Source organism: Grammomys surdaster, unplaced genomic scaffold (assembly GCF_004785775.1).
Source record: "Grammomys surdaster isolate TR1022 unplaced genomic scaffold, NIH_TR_1.0 174, whole genome shotgun sequence".
NCBI classification, from domain to species: domain Eukaryota; kingdom Metazoa; phylum Chordata; class Mammalia; order Rodentia; family Muridae; genus Grammomys; species Grammomys surdaster.
The window spans coordinates 3,487,373-3,494,161 of NW_021604622.1; positions in this window are offsets into that span (position 1 = coordinate 3,487,373).

Sequence of the window (6,789 nt, forward strand, 5' to 3'; positions counted from 1 at the left end):
AGAGAGAGAGAGAGAGAGAGAGAGAGAGAGAGAGAGAGAGAGAGAGAATGAAATTTACTTACTTTTAGGAGTTAGTTACTCTGATGGTAGAAGCTACAATATCTAGAATCTTCAGGGTAGGTCAACTGACAAAAGACTCCAGGATCTTTGACATTGCTGCTCACGCACAAAAGCAATTGGGAAATGGATTTCCTTTTTCCAGAAACTTTAGTCTTTTTTTTTTCCTTAAGACCTTCAACTCTGGATAGCCTTTCCTTCAGTTTCTGTCCCATGCTTTGCCTCCATATTTCCTTCTGTGAGTATTTGTTCCCCTTTCTAAAGCACTGAAGCATCCACACTTTGCTCTTCCCTCTTCTTGAGCTTCATGTGGTCTGTGAATTGTATCTTGGGTATGTAGAACTTTTGGGCTAATATCCACTTATCAGTGAGTGCATACCATATATGCTTTTTTATGACTGGGTTACCTCAGTCTTGATGATATTTTCAAGTTCTATTCATTTGTCTGTGAATTTCATGAAGTCATTGTTTTTAATAGCTGAGTAACACTCCATTATGTAAATATACCACATTTTCTGTATTCATTCCTCTGTTGAAGAACATCTGGATTGTTTCCAGCTTCTAGTTATTGTAAATAAGGCTGATATGAACATAGTGGAGCATGTTCCTTATTACATGTTGGAGCATCTTCTGTGTATATGCCCAGGAGTGGTATAGCTAGGTCCTCAGTTATCCAGAGACTGCTCCACTTGGGGATCCATCCCATATACAGTCGCCAAACATGGACACTATTGCAGATGCTGGGAAGTGCATACTGACAGGAGCCTGATATGGCTGTCTCCTGAGAGGCTCTGTCAGAGCCTGACAAATTCAGAGGCAGATGCTCACAGTCAACCATTGGAATGAGTGTGGGGTCCCTGATGTAGGAGTTGGAGAAGGGACTAAAGGATCTGAGGAGGTTTGCAGCCCCATGGGGGAAGCAACAGTGTCAACTGGCAGAACCCCCAGAGCTCCCAGGGACTGGACCACCAACCAAAGAGTACACATGGAGGGACCCATGGCTTCAGCCACATATGTGGCAGAGGATGGCCTTGTTGGACAGAAGTGGGAAGAGTGGCCCTTGGGCCTGAGGGGGTTCCATGCCCCAGTGTAGGGGAATGCCGGGGTGGGAAAGCAGGAGTGGGTGGGTGGGTGGTGGAGAGGTAGGGGGAGGGAGGATGGGATAGGGGGCTCTGGAGGGGAAACATGGAAAGGGGATAACATTTCAAATATAAATAAAGAACATATCCAATAAAAGAAAAAAGACCTTCAACTGATTGGTTGAGACCCATCCACATAATAGAGTGACCTACTTTACTCAAAATCTGTTTAAATAGTTATCATACCAAAAAGAATGTATTTACAGGAACATTTTTTTAAATGGGTACTATAGATACTTTGCCCTAGCCATTTTAACACAAAATGGTTGCCACATCTTACAAAGGATAGTCTTTAGAAGGCCAGGATTCATAAACTCTTTATGATTGCATTCTCCTGACCTTTCTTTCCCAGGCTAAGACTGGCCCTTTGACTAATAGAGAGCAGTCCCTGCCCCTCCTTACTCCCCCCTAGTCCTCACCTTCCTGTTCACATTTTTATTTCTCTATAGCTTTCTTGTCTAATACATTGTTGCTTTCTCATAGCCCAGTGTTTGGTTCAAATACAAAGTATCGTATAAGTGAACCCAACCCAGTCTTCTACAATGGAAAACCAGTGTTTTCTACTTAAGTTATCCAAGCTCTTAATTGGTTGATGGGAATTTGCTGGCTTTTAGGAATTCCGTGCCCCCTTTCTGCATTGTACCCAGTACCTAGCACCTGTTATTCTAACTGAATAATTTTTGCATTAGTTTTCTACAACCTCAATGCCTTCGTCTTTTTAGAACAAGAAAATTATAAGTTATTTCTTATACCATATTATATCTTGAGGGAGAATCTAGGCTAAGAGGAAAAGTGGCTAAAAATCCTCGTAACTAGGCATTGTGTCGTGGGGGTGCTCAACAGCTCTGTAGCTCATAGACAGAGAAATCCATGTATTCTTGCCAGTCCCACCTTGCCAATTACATGAGTAAACATTTTGGAAGTAGAGTATCCAGCCTCTGTCATGCCTTCAAAATGATTCCTCAAACCACCTTTCAGACATTATTGAGCAGAGACAAACCATTTATAATGTGCCCTGTCTGAATCCCTAACCTATAATAAATAACTTTCATATACTATACACTATTATATAGTGTGCAACTGTGTGAAATAGCTTTTTAAAGAAATGTTAATAATAACAATAATAATAATATGTGATCAGTTCAAGGTAAGAGTTATTTCTGTAAAGGATAAAAACCAAACAGTGACACAAAGATTGTTCAGTAATTAGTGAAGCTTTAAGCTTTCTGTGGGTGACATATTCATTAGGTTGGATGGATGGATAGGTAGACAGACAGACAGATTTTGTAGGAGTCAGTAATAATAATGCTGTGGGCCCTGAGTGTGTATTTAATACAACTAGATTGTGTTAACCTAACTTGAAGCACATGTGGTCCAATAAATAGGGACTTAACTTTGACCTAGTAAATTTTAAACATGTTTCCGTCCTTCATTCAACACGACTGCTTCTGAGTTCACACCCCGGAGAAGTTCTTATATCAGAAGACAGACGCAATATGGGTAGATGTATTTCACAGGAGCAATCCCCCAGCCTCATAAATTAATACCTACATATGTGCACCTAAAAGAAATTCCCACAATGATGGGATGTTCAAGAACCTAGTGTGGAACAAAAACAAGATGTGATATCACTACATTTCTGTAATGTAATGCCAATTGAGAATAAACAAGATATTGGTTAAAGTTCCCAAGTTTCACCTCTCCCTGCTCTCTATATAGAGATCCCACAATTGTGAACTAAATATTCTATAAACATTATATCAGTTCACCTCCCTAAATCAGATTTGCATGTTTGGTGGGTACAATACGTAATTTCACAGAGTTCAATTAACAAAGTATTGTACTAAGCATTGGTAGACAGGGTGCTGGGTGAGCCTACAACCTCCCACCCCCTGAGTGAATTATTTCACCTCTCCTCCTGGCTGAACCACTCTAGGGTTAACATGAGCTACTGTGTTTTTAATCAGCCGTTTGCTAGATTTCCTGATTAGTTAAAGAAGAGGTTATTTGCCTTCTTAGAGGGAAAAAAAAGGACTGCAAAGATCTCTAGTGAAATGATAACTATCCTTTTCCTTTTCCTTTGCTATTTATTATTTTTCATTTTGTTTAAAAGCACAGCATAAATTGTTAGGTCCGGCATAGGATTAAATGGTTATATTTAAAACATCTTAAAGTTAAATCTAAACCTTGGCATCCTACAAGAAAGGTCTATATGTTTATTACCAGGATGAAGTAGTTATTTCAGAAGACCTGACTAGATGCCTGTATTAGATATGTTTCTTCTTGCTGCAACAAAATGCCTGACAAAAGGAACTGAAGCAAAGAAGGTTTGTGTTGACCCAGTTTGGGGATATACAGTCCATCTGAGCAAGGAAGAATAGCATGGGGCATGGAGAGTAGCTGGTCACAGCATGTCTACAGTTAGAAAGCAGAGAGCCAAATGCTTACACCTAATGGCCTTTATTTTCCCCTCCTTTTTTAAAAATTCATTCTGGGGCACTGTCAATAGGATAATGGTGCCCACATTCAGGGTGGATGCAAGCTTCTCAGTTAACCTGTCTGGAAACACCCTAGAGATAATGCTCACAGGTATGTCTCCCTAGTGACTCCAAGTTCAGTCAAGTAGAAAGTGAACATCAATCACCACGATGCCTCAGCGTTCCTTGCCTTCCTTGCTTCTACTTCAGAACCACATGATCACATCCTACTATAGGAATATGACTGAGGTGGGCAAGGAATGTTGGGGACAACAAATAAAAACAAGCAAACAAAGCCACCCAACAAACTCATCAATCACTAGCAATGACAAATCATGGGGTGGGGGGGGTAAGTTATAGTTTAAGGAAGTTTTCTGCAAGAGACAGAGATGGATGGAGGTTTTTCAGAAGAACTCTGGCAGTGTCCAGCTCCTTCTTTCCCCCGACATCCTTCCTGTGTCTTTAGCACCCAGGGAAGGACTTCTTTGCTATATCAGCCTCTGATACGTCTCTCACTATCCTCCACTCAGTCCACTTGATCAGTCTTATACGTGGCTTAGTCAACTACATGTCAAATGTTCACACCAAACATTGTTGCAGGATCCCAGTTCCCTGTAATGTCCTGAGCAAGGTAAAATTTAGGTACCAAGTAGCAGTGTCCACCAAATGCACCCCTTTGTCCCTCCATACAAAAAGTTATCCCTGTCTATGGCAATTTGTTATACAGTATTCAGGACTATTTGACAGGAGGACGGAGGAGATGTATCCTCTGGCCAAACATCAAGCAGAGCTTCTTCAAGGATCAGCCACTGAATTTTCACCACATTCTGGAATTTTCCCTGCATCCCAACACATTCTAATTTTCAAGTAAAGCCTGCCAGTCCCCTCACTAAAGAATAATAGGAGGGAACAATAATTTTTAGAATACATGTAGGCTTAATAGTCTCCATATAGTTCCTCCAACTGATCATATTAATGAGATACTGAAGATTCAAAATCACAGAGACGTTTTACAAGATGCAGTTTTAGCGCACACTCCAGACGTGTGCTTGCTCCATGGAAATGAAAGCTGTCATTCCTCTTCATCCCTCCCTCTTGTGCTTCTTCAAGGGGATCGGAACTCCCAAGAGAACTGTGCAGCCCTAAAGTGTCAATTTCTAGACGTTCACACTGACTTTTAAATGAGAAGATTTTAAGTGTTACCAGGAAAGATAAGTAATAGTCTCCGTGGGAGAGAGAGAAATCAGCCGAGGAAGAAGCAAAATGTTTCTGCAGCAGCTGGCCCTGAAAGTCCTCACAAAACTGATTTTGCTCAGCCTACTCCGATTGCAAATAGCTTCTTCATTTGTTTATGGGATCGCTACTAAACATACCAGCTCTCCCCACCCATGGTCTGGAAAATAATTCTCTTGGATTTTTATAAACAAGTTAAGTGGAAGAAGCTCAAAGAAATTCTCTCTCTCTCTCTCTCTCTCTCTCTCTCTCTCTCTCTCTCCCTCCCTCCCTCCCTCTTTCTTTCTCTCTCTGAAATTATACCCAGACCCTAAATGCCAGCATGCTAAGAATTCAAACTAATCTGTGCCATGCTCAGTGTTGGAGATGCTGTTGCATATGATCAGAACTAAAGGAAATGGACACCATCTTCTCAGTGAACTTGTCCATACAAAGTAGAATGCCTTCATTTTCCTATGTGGCCACTTAAAGAGAAAAGCATGCAGAATTTGATGATTTTAGAATTTGATTCCTGGAGACCTTTAAACAATTCTCTTTCACCCAGGATTCTGTTCTCTTTATGAACAGACCTTAGAGGCCAGTGCAATGTTACTTCCCACAGCTCCCCATGCCTCTGGATAGGATTCACCTGCCTCTACTACTTACCTCTTCATATGTAGTAACTGGACAAAAGCCTATTGATAATGTCTGAGACTCAGAAAGTCTAGAAAGGGTAGCCCAAAGCAGGCTTTCAAATTAGGAACAGGTTCCTCTTTAGAAAAGCAAACAGCTCATATACATCTTCACTGAATTGAGGTCAACAATAGAAAATGGGATGTCATAAAACTAACAAGCTTCCACATAGCAAAGGAAACAATTAGCCAAGTGAAAGAGAATTCCACAGAGTAGAATGGCACCTTTTGCCATCTATACACCTGGCAGGTTAATATCCAGAATATATAAGAACTAAACAATGCCAAGAAAACATGAACAAATGGCCAATTGAAAAACTGGACTATGGAACAGAACAAAGAATTCTCAAAAGAACAAATAAGAATTGCTAAGAAATATTTTTAAACGTGCTCAATATTCTTAGCAGTAACAGAAATGCAAATGAAAACTACTTCGAGATTTTATTTTACCTGAGTAAGAATGGCTAGGATCAAGACAACAGGGAAACATGCTGATGAGGATACAGGAAAGGGAACTCACGGTCACTCTTGGCAGGACTGCAACCTCCTGCAGACATTAAGGACATCAGTGTGAAGAATTCACAGAAAGCTAAAGGTGGATCTACTGTGTAACCTAACCATACACTCAACATTCATATTTGGGTGAGTTAAGCTCACTGGTACTCTATTCACAATAGCTAAGCAACAAGCTACATAGCCTTCAATAGATGAATGAATAGGGAAAATGTGATATGCATACACTGTGGAATTATATGCATGTGTAAACAAGATGAGATCAAGAAACGTGAAAGTAAATGGGTGGAACTAGAATTCATTATACTGAGAGAGTTAACCTAGACCCAAAACCGTAAATGCCATGGGTATCTTAATTGTGGATAGTAGCTCTGGATCTTCAGATGTGAGTATATACCCTGAAACAACCACAGAAACAGAAAAGTAGAAAGAGGCTACATGGTGAGTGGAGGTATTCTAGAGAGAGGGAGAGTAATAACCACGTGTTATAACAGGGAAAATGGAAAGATGCATGAGATTTATCTGGGAAGGCAGTAGGGAGGCAATGCAGAGGGACAGGAAGAGATAATAAATAAATAACACCAAGAATGTTATATTTTATATGTTTATTTAAATATATGTGTGTGTATACACAATTTGAATGAAATTAGACACTTGCAGTGATAATTCTCTCCCTAAGAGCCATAGACAACAGAAACT